The following is a 14278-nucleotide window of genomic DNA, read 5'->3' as shown; positions in this document are numbered from 1 at the left end:
TTTGCCACCATGTCAAAACTCAGACTTTATTTTTGTGTGAGATGACTACAAACACCATTTCAGTAAAGGAAATGTTGCTCTTGAGGGAGAGTGGGTCGTCCAATTACCAGAAGGTTGGTGGTTCGATCTCCAGCTCCTCACGTTCGCATTCAGTGTCCTTGGGCAAGATGAGAGCTGTGTTTTTGATCGATGTATCCTTCACAGGCTGCGTAGACTGAGGAGGCCGAACTGAAATCGGATGGTCTACTCTTAATGCATCACCAGCTTGTCCCACCCTAACATCACAGCTAGCAACAGAGCAATGGATGAAAAAGTTCTTGAAAACAATAGAAAATGTAACGATAGTGTGTATGTTTGATCACTACGTTTAGCTTTGGGATATTTGATGAACACCGGCATGTTGTCACTTTGACCGGTGTCCTCCTATTGGCTAACAGGAGGCATAGCAACATGTACTAACGAACAATGTCTGTAGCTGTGTGTCTCGGTCCTTGTTATCTCTGAGGCCACATGTTGAAAGCTCAGCGCTCCCATTCAAAAGCACAACTAAAAAAAAATCAATAGGCGGAGCACTTTTGTTGTTCTAAGTTTACTTTGAGCTGGAAAACTAAATAAATTACAGAAGTGTTGGCACAGGGGGGTCCACTGCACATGGCGGAAAATATTGAAAACACTGGCTGCTCCCAGGGACGGCACCAGTAACTAAGTTAAAACTTGGAGTGGATAAACCCTGAGATGCCATTATCTGCCTGGTGCTCAGGTGAGATTACTTTATCTCAATTTGTCAGGTCAAAATTCCAAGAATTCATAAATTTAATTCTGCGTCTGTGCATCACGATACTGAGTTGGTTTATTTTTTTTTTTGCAAGCGCACTTTTATCATGATGGATTTACTTCACAAAGGAGCCGGCTCTAGCCGCAGGGTGAATAGCAGCAGGGGAACTGGAATCATGTAAAGGGAATGGGGGGGATTTGCTCGCGTGATTTGTGCATTTGTTTGGGATTTTTTTATTTTTTTTTTCTTCCCTGGAAAGTAATTAAAGCCTGACACGAGCGCGGAGAGGAAATCTCAGCCAATCACTCCTGTGTGTGTGATGTGTGTCGTCTGTGCTTACATTTCTAATTACACTTTAACTGCATCTCTTTTGGAATATAATAAAAGCAAAACACTTTCGGTGCCACTCAGTCGGAGACATCGGACGTGCTGGCAGGAACAACCCGGCTGATGGACGTCTTTAATTAGCGAGCCCTGACACTCGGAGAGGTTTTTCTGCCATTTCATTCACTCTGAACTGCAACTGATTGGGTCAACTCCATTTCAGCACCGTCCCAAATCTGCTAAGGGCCCGTTTAATGTTCTTGGCTTAAAGTCACGCAAAATAACAGCCTCCATGAAAAGTGTTAAGAGCTTAGAAAATATGAAGTGGAATTTTTTTTTTTGTCTTTCAATCTGGTTCAAGATTTTGTTTTCACTTTATTCTGATTCAATCTAACCTCAATGATTCCCAGAACAATTATTTTATTAAATAATAAAAAGAGAATACGCCCTTGAATCTCATTTGTTGCTTTGCTCGATTAGGTTCTTTTTCACACAGACGACAGAATAGTCCATCTTAAAACACACAAAGTTCAAGAAACAACTCTTCACACTGCTCTCATCCTGCCAGCATTGACAACTCATTAGAGGGATTTGCAGCGTTTTCATGGTGACGGCGTTTAAATTCCTGGGTTTTCCTGAGTCCCCCCTCTTATCCCCGCATGCCTGCAAATTTGGCACGGGTAAGGGGGGGTGGGGGGACGGCGGGTTTAGGGGGGAAAAAAAATCTTATTAAACAAATTCTCTAAAGCATTGAGACCAACTGGTGTGGAGTGTGCTGATAACAGCTGGCCATTTTGGAGTGTCACCTCGCTTTGGCAGCTGCACCAGTAGAGAGAGAGAGAGAATGTTTTAGTGGCTCTGGCCCACAGATTCGAACACTGTTATTTTGGCAACTTTTTAATTATCTCCAAAGTAATGGATTGATATGCACGGCCGTAATGAGAAAGAGATAGGGAAACATTCTGTTGTGGCGCTGTTCTCTCCCCTTTTTCTCTCGCAAAGATATGTCAGTGTGATGGCCTCTAGACTAAATAGTTTGAAATTTTTTTTTGGGGGGGGGCAACTTCACTAATGAGAAATAGTCACACACACTTCTGGGGGGATTTTAGCTTCATGTGAGGCTAGAGACAAAAATTGGGTTTCATCACACAGGCACGGGTGAAAGAACTCTAAAAGTTATTGCTTGAATTAATTCGCCAGTTGCAATTAATATGAGAAACGCTTCCTGTTCTTTTAATCAGCAAACCTTTGAGGATAAAACAAGGTTTATTTCATAACAGTGCTTGTTCCATTCAAATGCAAAATCAATTGTTCAAACAAAAACATTTAGAGGTGAATAATGTCTCATCTCCTCGTTCTTCAGTGACAATCTCCTCAGGTGGTGAATAAAAGCCAAACTTAGGAATCAACAAACAAAGTTGTACAACTTTAATCGCCGACTTCCATCGTGGTGGGAAATTCGAGCGCTTTTCAGCACGAGAGACCCAAACATAAATCAGATGAAACCGACAGTTTCATTTCAACACTTCCAGTTTTGAAGAAACTTTACTCTGTATTTTTAGAAAAACTAAATTGTTTTTGTGCAGGTTATGATCCAGACATTCCTGAAGGTCTTGGTGGAGACAAAAAGAGAGAATATGGGACTTGAATTCATCCGTTGGAAAGAAACACTACCGCAAATAAATATTCTGAAGAGTTGAAATAGCTGCTTTGTCTCAATACAAAAATGTCATCTACAATAAAATGCTAAAAAAACACCTCATTAATTGTATTCTGCATTAAATTAATCATGTACAGGATTACACTGTATTAAAGTTCTTCTGTGTAAATTGGCAACATTGAAGTCAAGGCTTAAATACAGCAAACAGAAAGAGAAAACATTTGTCTAAGTATCAGAACAATTTGATGTCACTTTAACCATTTAAAGCTTTTCTCAAGTTTTACTTTTTCCAGAAAAACTTTAGCCTCACTATGGTTCCACACTTATTCTTGAATTCCCTTTTTAAAAATAGGTTCAATTATTAAGACCATTATTAAATGCATAAAACCAGTGGGGATTCCTAAATTACTACATATGGTGCCTGCAGTGCTGCGGGGTTTAAATAAAAAGAAAAGCCTTCTGCTCTCTTTATATAACATAATCATTTCTCTCTGCCTTCTTTGCGTTTAGTTTTTATATTTATCATGTAATGGAGTTAATATGTGCCTCCTCCATCAGTAACCTCGGCTCTTAGTTGTTCCAAAAAGTACTTTGAGATGAACCATTTTTTAAAGCACTCTATAAATACATTTGTCTGGATTTATGAAGCAGAAATGTCACAACTGCAACCAAAGCTAATGAGCCAATTCTCTGTCAGCTGAACTCTCATTGCGGGAAAAAAAAAAGTTTTCTCGCCATAAGTCAAGTGTCTCACGAGGTGAAATAACAGACCAAAAATGAAAATGTCACCGTGGTGTCGCTTCACAGCTGACAGGTCCATCCCGACACCTGAGTACGGGGCTTTTCAACGCTCAATATATGCTGAAAAATCCTCTCTATATTCAGATAGCCTGTCGTCTTTGCCAACGTTTTGAATATGCTGACAATATTCTGTCAGTGGAAGTTAAAAAAGATGTTAGAATCATACATCGCATGTCGCGAAATGTCATCAACATCTGAAAAAGCAGTGAAACTTTTTAATTGACTTTTTTTTAATCAAAACATTAGAAAGAAGTTTTTGGCTTCAGACTTTGTTAATATATTGTTTTGGGTTATATCACTGATACATGTGTTTATATAGTGCAGTGTTTGTTATACTGCAGGGAGGTTAAAGCACTCAGACTACAAGATTTGTCTGTAACCATGTGGGAGTGAGAGATTGTCAAACTGTGGCTGTGAATCACCTCATTGGACTGATGCGCCTTCTAGTCAAGGACAAGTGCTGGAGTTTACATAAAGTACAATATGCACTCTCTCTTGCTATGAGCCAAAGTGATAATGATCATACAGCACAATCACAGTGAAAGCAGACGAAAAGATTGAGGTTGTTAGACTTAAAGAACCCAAGGTTAATGTGATGGTGCTACACTTTTACAGCATATTTTTTTTAAATAGGAATAATGGTTTCTTATATAATACAGCTATCTTGGGCGCGTATGCATTGTACTTGTAATTCTGCATTTATGTAATACAAAAAAAAAAGTGAAGCTGGAGCCCATGTGGTCGATCAAATGGTTCTTTTAGATTCTGCAGATTAGGATTTCTTTAGATGTTAACTCAAAAAAACTTTGGGGAACAATAGAAACACGGAATACAAATCTACACCAATCCTCACCAGACAGATAATTGTAACACTGAATAATGAGTAAAAACTATTTGGACCAAAGATGAAAAATAAGATAATGGTGCAGCTGTTTGCTAAAATATAGAAGAGACTGGAAAACTAAACATACACATATTCCAGTGAGATGATCCTCTTAGCACAAAGCACAACTGAACCAAATCTAAGGTCATCTATCCAATACTTATTGAGACATTGAACTGCAAACAAAAACGTCAACCTCACATGGAACGAGATGCAAAGATCCATCCTCTGGGAACCATGAATCTGAATCAGAGTCAACTACAGTGAAGCAGAAGAGAAACTGTGCAAGATCTGAACCAATTCTTCAGATTATTTTAAAATGCAATGGTTGTGTTTGAGTTCATCTCAGTGAATAATGTCATATTCGTTACTTTCTGTTCGTGATGAGGGAGACAGAAGAGATTTGTCCAAATGGGACAATAGATGTGTCCAGTAAAGGAAATTGTTCTCTGCCAACTTAATTCTAAAATCTGGTCTTGAAGATGGTGCTATAATAAATGTTACCAATTGTCCTCTTGGGACCATGAAGAACCAGAAGCACTCTTCCTTATAATCTTCAAAATAACTGGTTCTGAAATAAGAAGATGAATCGAGGCCAGCGCTGCCTTCTGAGCGCTCTGCTGCTGGCCATCGAGCTTGGCCATGAAAAAATTGCAGGTGACAAAAACAGCTTAATTGTGTTTCCTTTTCCAAAAAATAAAATAGTTAAATGGTTGAATGGTAATAGTTCCTCTGCTGGCCTCGGATGAAATTCATAAATAAAACGTAAAAAAATAAATCACAAAGAGAACCATTTATTACAGGACTGTAAAACCAAATCAAATGTTCACAGTCGACATCAAAACACATCTCATCAGTTCCATCACAACCGATGGAACTGCAGCAAGGTTTTTGGATCGTACCCTTGCTGTACCATGCCCTCTATTCCATAAAATCCAATTCTGCCTTGGACCCACTTCAATCCTGTAGCCGCGATGTCCGTCACACCCCCTCCATTCATCCCCTCCTCTAAGGCTCTAAGAACACTTGAGCGTCATGTGTCCAGGCTACAAAGGCTCTCTCAACTACAAAGTGGAGAAGAGAGAGTGAAAGGTCCAGAGATAAACCCCGACGCCTTTCATCACTTTTATTTCGACCACATATACACCCTCGGGGAGTGGGGGGGGGGGGGGGAGCACATACAGTGATGCTCACACGCAGACGGCCCCAAAAAACTGTTTTCTTTTCTCTCGCCCCGCATGAGAAAATCAGCTAAAACCTCTTTAATCTTTAAAACAACAGCACAGCGGACTCCCTCTGTTAGTCCAATCATTGTCCTGTCTAATATTCCACCAGAGGACTAAAACCATTTCATAGTTAAAATCACAAAAAGCAATTGTAATGTCAGATTACTCTACAGTGACATTGCTCTGGGCTGTTAAAAAGAGGCTTTCATGAATTTCTCAAAGAGCTAATGGTTTGTTTCCCCCCCCCCCCCCCATTCCTTTCTTGTCGCAGCATCGCTCGGGTTTAATGCAACTCTGCTCCGGAGGTTTTCAGAAATTATCACAACACCGTATGTCCGACGTCACGAAAACGCGTTTGAAATGGAGACGCGCAGAAGTTGTCGGAATGCCTCAGAGTAGAAACCGACTGAAGTCTGCTCTTAAAAGGAAAATCCACCCTTACATGTGGATAGATTTTTACACCGCGCATGTGGAGTGATCTTGGATTTTAACACCAGTATCTACAAACACAGACAGCCGTCTCTGTGAGATGGATTTTCGGAGAAGATGACATTTTTCAGACTTGGCTAATTTACTCAGAATTAACAGCGGAGTCCGTGAACTCTTTGGGAATATATATTTATTTTAATGACGGATCCTCAGCTCTGAAGCAGAAACCGTTTTAAATATCAAAGTTTAATGAAACCTCAGCCATTATCCATCGTCTGTGGAGCAGCTCCAGGATTCGTCTTTATATCCTATATCCTCGCTTTGTTCTGCCTCCTCTGTTCAGCTTTGAAAGGTTCGCTTTGGAGTTCTCACTGTAACCGAACACGGTTTTGTTTTGTTTATCACCAAACTGTATTGTTTGTACCCTTGAGTCATTTAAAAACAAGTTGAACGCTTCTCCTTTCCCTCATAAAACTCTTTCAAAGCCTTTGTTTAGAGCTCTTTGAATTTATGACCCCTTCCTATTGTTTGTCTCCTTCATACTCAATAAAATATTGTTCCACAGCAAAAACTATGTGGTCAATGAAACTAAATGTTGAAAAACAATAAAGCCCTTTTCAGACATGACCTGCGGTTAAAGTCTGTAGAATTGCCTCTGGAGTTTACCCAGAATTCACCTTTCACACATGCACAACGCAGCAGAAGGTTTTCTGCACAGACGCGTTCACAACAGCAAGAAATCCTCCGCAGTATGAGGTGGAGCAGCCGGGGGAGACATGCTGTCTGTCTGCTGCAGACAGTGACGTATTAACTCTGCTGCTGAGATAACGTGATCATGTTTACATGATCATGTTCATCAGCTCTTATCAAGCGCTCTGGACGTCTCGGTCGGTGTTTTCTACCTGTAGGACTCCGATTTTTGACATGAGCTCATAATATTCAAATACATAAATGGAAAACTAGTCATGTCATCTTATGGCATCAATAAAACAATGTAAACAACATCATGCAGCTGAAAGGAAAAATAAAAACGAGCAGACAGAATGAAAATGTTGGAAATAAAAGTTTCTTCATCAGGTGATCCAGTAAATCTTCCTGAACACCAGCCAGAGGGGATGTGCACGGCACAGAGACTGTAAATGCACAGCAGCCATTGAGGAAGGAGTTGTGTAAAATTGCACTCTAATCATGATCTAAGTGCTCACCTCTTTTTGGGCCCAACCTGAAAAATAGCATGTCGCCCTCTCAGACACTGAAAAATTGATGCACTTTTATGTGGTTTGTATTTTTTTTCCCCGTCTCTGTGTCTGAAGCCGATGCACCCGTGTGCCCGACACCCTCCACTGCCACCGGCTAACACACCATCATCCTCTCCGCCTCACTCTCCAAAATGGCAGTGCATAATTTCCACCTCCCCTCCCCTCTTTGGAAAAGTTTGACTAAATGGCAGGTCATTCAGTCACAAGCTATTAACAGCGGCGCACAGTAATGTTACCGAGGAGTGAATGAGTTCTGTTCTCATGCTGCAATATTCTCCTCTCCGAGTGCAAAGATATAAAAAGAAGACGAGCGCGAGAGAGAAAGACAAACACAAAAGGTCCGTGGAAGTCAGCGAATGCAGAACCGTACAGTAAATCTCACTTGACATGAATCACAGCTCGCTATTTCTATATAAAGTACATCTGAACATTTGCGAAGAAAACAAAGAACTCGAGAAATTCATAAGACACAAAGAAGAAAAGGCCTTTGGGTGGATTTAGGTTATTTTTTTTTTTAACTGTTTTCAAAAATACAACAGCGGCGGTCCCACGGGAAATCCGGTTTACCAGGGCAGAGAGGAGGAAAAAGAGAACATCATCTCTTGCAGTGGACCACATGCAAAGTATTTCAGCACATTTCAGCGCCCATCTTCTGCGGGAAGTTTGCCAACACAGATGAAAAACAATTCTCGCTCTTAAAAGTTTGCACTGCGACTTAACCTACTTACACTGTGTTCTTGCTTCACTCGTTCAGTGTTTAAAATGGAAAGTGATGAAAGGAAACAGAAATCCACTTTGAGTTTTGGTCAACGCGTCAACCCCACCCATCACGAATTTTACCTGCGTGGAGTAAGAGATATAAAAAATTACTTTTTCAGGCGGTAGAATGTTTTTGTTTCTGAGTTATTTTTTAATGAATTTAATTTAATTTCACATTTATCTTCCAAAGTTATGACATGTTTATTTATTCGACAAACATACTTAATGTCAGGTCTATAAAACAATTAAACCTTGAACTCTTATGAAAAGAAGAAAATGTGCCTAGTGTACACGATCTTTTACTTGTTCACAGTTCAACCAAAGAGACATTTTCTCCCTTTAATCATAATTTACAAAATAGTTCAAATTATCATCATTTTGGTTGAAAATGGTCTTTCTTCTCTTCCAACCCACGAATCAACTCAAAACCTTTCAAGTCTTTTTAGTGACCCTTTGGCAAAGGCTGGAATCAGCAACCACCAGAATCAACTATCTGCCTCTCAATCAAGTATTTATGTAGATGTTTGTTGTTTTATTGCTTCATTTCATCCCCTGTCTTGCATTATTTTGTATATTTCTTACCTTTACATTTGAGAAATCAGAAATATATTGTAAATCTGGACATATATAATGTGGCGCTCCTTACATGCTTGTTACACAAGTTGGTCAGAATGATATGACAACACAGGATGTGTTGAAGGCCTAATATCAAAATGGCTATTTCGCTCATAATGTATACAGTTTAAATATAGTACTGTACTTTTGTAAGATTTACCAAATCGTATTTTGACATTGCAGTATTTAAGCAGAGCCTTCCACCAACACTGCTCACATAAACGTGAGAGATGTGATATTTGGTGACAAAGTATATAAAGCTAGAGACTTGAGGTCAAGCAATGTCTATCAATTGCTCGAGCTGAGGATAAATAAATAAAAGAAGGCCAACAAGAGGCAGGAGGAAAAGTTTTTGGGGAAGTGTAGTTATACATGATACATGGCGCTGCTTGGAGGGCAGCTTACCGTTGTGTGAAATTTGACATTAAGCATCTTTTATGTTATTCCTGGTTTGGGTCCGGAAACCCAAGGGCAAAGAATATGTGATGTGTAATACTGTTCTAGGAAGAGACGGTGGGGGTGAACGGGCAAAACGCTCACAACAGAGTTGCAGCACATTTGAAGGGGCGACAATGTGGCGGCGGAATACAAATCAGGTGACAGGTCTGTTGATTTTCACATTCCTTCCATAGATTGCGGTTTTTCTTTCATGCAGACATGAAACATCGTCACGTGACCACACACATTCTATTTCATTTCAATCCATCCACTCATCTCTCTCTCTCTTCCTGACTGTGACCTATATGGCCGACAAATTGCAATCTTAGCCGGCTGACATTTATTGTGCACGTTTGTTTGTGAGACTGTAACCTTGGAGAAATGCTTTGCACATAATGTTATTCTTGCTTCGTGATGTCTGAATCCGAGACTAATGACTCCCTAACATTGTATTTTCTTTTTCGCAGGTTATATTAAATGACTCCAAAAAACTAAAACGTGGCCATCAGTGCTCCCTGCGTACTTTTGTTTTTTTCTTTTCCTGATGTTCCCCCGCAGCTGAACCGGACCTTTTAATCTCCCGTTCACTCACTAATTACTGGCTTTTATTAACTTCACAGAGATAGCCAGCACACATTTAAACACGCAAACATGTCATATGGGACGGCCACGTTTTCTCACTAATCTGATTTTGAAAATTCCAAGAATCGAAGCCCTATTTTGTTGATACGATAGATTTCAATGCATTTATATTCGTCCCTTCCCACAAAACTAATCATAGCGATAGTAGCTAAATGGAAATCTGATTTAAAAAACAGTGACTGCACATTTTATACCTTCTCAATCAAGTATTGCGTTTACAGATTTGCATACAGGGTTGTGCAATGATTCATTTTCATCAACATTGCACGTTGCCCAGTTTCGTGAAAAGCGCGCGTTGTGATACTGTCGTCATCTCCAATCACAATCTTTGAGAGAGAGTCCACTCCGGTCTCTGTCGCTTTAATGCAATTTGATGTGGCGTCTTTCACATTAGGGTTCCCGATTGCTGTTGCCATGGCGACATGCGTACAAAACATCTCGTAGCAGCTTGTTATTGCTTCATTACAACCGTGTTTGAAGGTTTTGTTTTCTTTTTTTTGTGCTGGAACATTGGGTGGGAGATAAGCAGAGTGTGGCCCCATCAAAGGACGTCCTTCCCCGCAAGCAATTACCCCTCCAGGATAAGCTGCTCACTGTTCCCTTTACAAGGAGTGCTGATTTCACTCCATCCAAACCAATGGGGCAAGCGTGCATTCAAGACTTCAGCGAGCGTAAAGTGTAACGTGACAGTTCTTCCCGGAGACATGCAACCGATTGCCTTGCATTTTATTCAATTAATTAATCACCTGATCATCTCTCACATATAATATTTTTACTGCCTGATTTAAGGGTTTTGGATAATAACTACTTCTGATATATTTGTCGTGAAGTGATTAATCAGTTTCTCATAACTCACAGAGATAATTGACAGATTTATGGATCATGAAAATAATAATTATCAAATCCAAACTAAACCATAACTTTTGCATTGCACAAATTTTGTCCGCTCTGGTTAAATGTATTCTCAGCTAGAGGAGAAATATCTTTGACTTCCATCCCATCTCCAGCCTCATGCTGTATTGTGAAGTCGTTAAGCACCACAGAATTTGGGATTCCACCCTGGATCTACGACAAATCCCTGGAGTTACAGTCGTGGTTTTGTTGTCTCGTTTGCCGTCTCATAACGGTATGTGCATTAAAAAAATGGCACTTAATCATTTCAAACAGCGGCATTATGACGTGAGAGATTGCCTGGGACAGATTGGGACGTCTTGGTCTTGTGTGCATCTCGATGCGTGACAGATGAGACAGGGACACATGACATGAGAGCCATGTAGAGTAAAGGACCCTGTGAGATGTGCAAATAAATCATTGTTGTCAATTCCCGCTGGAGATGCACTTCCTGTGTTTCAGACTAGACAATTATTGCATTTCGCACTGACACATGTTTCAAGGACACGCCGCAGACTTCACTGCCCTGTAACCATCTGTCAATTGTCTCTCTCCTGTAGTGCCTTCTGTCTGTCTGCGTGATGCTTTTATTGTAGTGCTCAAACCCAGCTATCTATACGTTTGACAGTTGCTTTCAATTTATCAGCGTTTTCTCAACCCTCTGTACTTTAGCCACACCAGTTTATTATCTCGAAAAAGGAAGTCGCAGGAATCCTCGGCTGTCAAGTGCAACAAAGGAGAGATTTTCAAGTGCGAATGAGTGAGCTAGTGATTTTCTTCTCCTTCCATCAGCTCCCTGCAGCAGAAAGACAAATATCAGGTGCCTTTACACCTTAACACATGCCGTCCTTCTACAAGACCCTGTGCAGATGGTGCCACACCTGTGCGCCTCAACACGGAAACACTGGACCGCTGACAGGAGGTCGGGTTGTTTGATTTCAACTGGCAACAGGAAACCCAGCCCCTTTTTCTCGTTCCCGAACCGTGTGGCTGAAATATTTACTGAGCGTGCACTCATTCATGTGCAGTGATAACAGGGCCCAGGGTTTCGCTGGGTGGTTTGCCAGCCGACGCACAATCAAAGGGAGCATCAAAAGAGAGAAACAATTACAGTGGCTTGTGTGTAGGTGAATGGCGGCAATGAAACGCTCATTGTCAGCTTTGTGTGCCAGCTGTGGCACGGGGAATAGATTTAAAGGCTGACGGGGAAGACGAGGCAGTGTCAGATACAGGAGGGCATCTGCTCTCATTCTGTGCTCCCCTGGTACCGCTCACATTTCCCAGAGGTCGGAACACCCAAATCAGTAGCATTTATTTTTCCAGGTTGGACGTTTGCTCGGCCCTTCATCCTCCTCACAGGGGGGTAATAAATACGGAGGCATTCAGTGGACTGAATAAGTGAGTCTTCTCAACATCAGAAAAGAGGTCACGCCTCTGAAAGTGAACCTGCCCCTCCCCATCTTCTTCCCTGCCATCACCATAATACCAGTTATTTGTGTGACGCAGAGCTCGAAACCTCTAATTTTCTGAAAGGGAGCTGGCTGGGAGGGTGAATTGAAGATAATTCCATTGCAAGCATCGTTTTCAAGAAGACTTCAGTTCATGAGAGGAGACCAGGGCGAGAGGTTTTCGCATGATCAAGTTCTTATGACTGGAGAGGGAAGAAAAGTAAAGTTTGGCTTTACACTGATGCCAGAGGAAAATATCTAGGGTGTTAGATATATTACGATATCGTGTGCGAGAGGCCAAAGACGTGTCTGAGTGAACACTTGATAGAATAAGATGCATCCTTATTTACCCTCAGTAGAGGAAATTCACAAATGACACAGAGGCACAAGAAAGTAGCATTCAAGTAGTAGTATTCATAAAAAAATTATATATAATATTTAAAAAAGGAGAAATAAGACAACAAGAAAATGTAATCCCTAGCTGTCACCAGTGTTGAGGATTAAAAATCATCTCCAGATTATAACTCATGTCCCACACACACACACACACACACACGTGATCATGAACATACAAATACAAAATATCATGCCGCTACTAGATAATGCATGTACAGCATAATGCAGCTCCCTGAACACGCCCCTCTTCCATGATGCTCATCCTATTTTATAAGAAATCATTTCATTCTTTCCCTTCATTGAGTTTCTCTCCTCTTAGTTCGGACTCCTCAGCATCGCTGCTTCATTTATTCACCTTCTGGAACTCGCGTGCATCTGTCGGTTGAGAGGGAATTTTAATTTCCTGTAATTTCCTTGCACAGACGTGTATGGGAGTGACATGTAGCGAGCAGCAGGGGAGGACAGATGTGGATTCTATAGAGTGATACATGAGTAAGAGTGAGTGTGACACCGACACCCAAGTTTGTTGGATTTTATGATGCATGTTTCCATCAAATGTCAGATTTCCTATGTATCTGGAGGACACATTGTACCTCGGTGAAGAATCAGAGTGTGAATGTATTATCTGGTTTTCAATTTGTGGCTGGAAGAGTCTTGGTTTATGATATATTCACGAGCAGAGCAATGATAAAGAGATGGAGAGTATAGAGAGGCCTAGTAGGGATTTGAATTGGGATTCAGTGCATTATTCAGAAACTCAATTTACTTATAGTTTCAGCCTATAGACGATATATAAAGATAGAAGATGTGTCTCAACTTCCACTTTCCAAAACGAAGAATCCACACAGCAGTGATCGTGAGGTATTGAGGTCCTGCCGATAAATGCGATCAACAAATTGTGACTTTTCACCCTGATTTTATAACATCAAATTGTCAGCTCTGACTTTGTCATCAAAAATCCATGAATTATTTCCTTGGAAATCAATAAATCTTGCAATATTAAAGGTCATAAAACGTGCTGTATCTGGTGTTTTGTCTGGATCTGCAACAACATTTTATGGGTTCTCTCTTGAACAACATCCCACCGGATTTCAGAGAAATCAGTTTTTTTTTGCTGACAAACAAACAAACAGACCAACAAGTTAATAATTAAATAACCTTCATTTCATTTCAACACTACTACTGTGACCAGACATGCTGTGTGGAAAATTATCGCAAAAAAGACAGAAGTTTACACTCCTCTACGATTTAATGACTATCTGTGAACTTTCAGAATGTGAACTTACTACAAAAGGACAAAGGAAGCTCTCACGTCTTCCTGCAAACATGTAAACATGCCGACATTTTGAGTGGGAGCTGGATTTTGATATGTGAAAACAATTTCAACACAGGTGCTGCATTGTTGTCGGTGCCAGAACTCGAAGTGATTATGACATGATTACTCAACTTAGCATCTATTGTCTCCACAAGTTCACAGCCACCACACTCATTGTCTACTGCTCTGACATCACCGCTGCATAAATGAAAGAGTAATTTCTTGTCTTTCACCTCAGGAAAAAAAAAAATGCGAGAGTTCACAGACATTGTTCTCGGGCACAAAAATAAGTCGAGAAACGTGTGTGTGTGTGTGTGTTGCTACTGTGCATGTTTCCCCGTCTCTTGGAACACACCATGCATGAATACACCCACTCCCCACCTCACCTTTCCTTTCACACCTTCATCCATTATTCAC

The sequence above is a fragment of the Paralichthys olivaceus genome, chromosome 22 (genome assembly GCF_024713975.1).
Source record: "Paralichthys olivaceus isolate ysfri-2021 chromosome 22, ASM2471397v2, whole genome shotgun sequence".
Classification (NCBI taxonomy): domain Eukaryota; kingdom Metazoa; phylum Chordata; class Actinopteri; order Pleuronectiformes; family Paralichthyidae; genus Paralichthys; species Paralichthys olivaceus.
Note: the sequence above shows the minus strand (reverse complement) of the source record.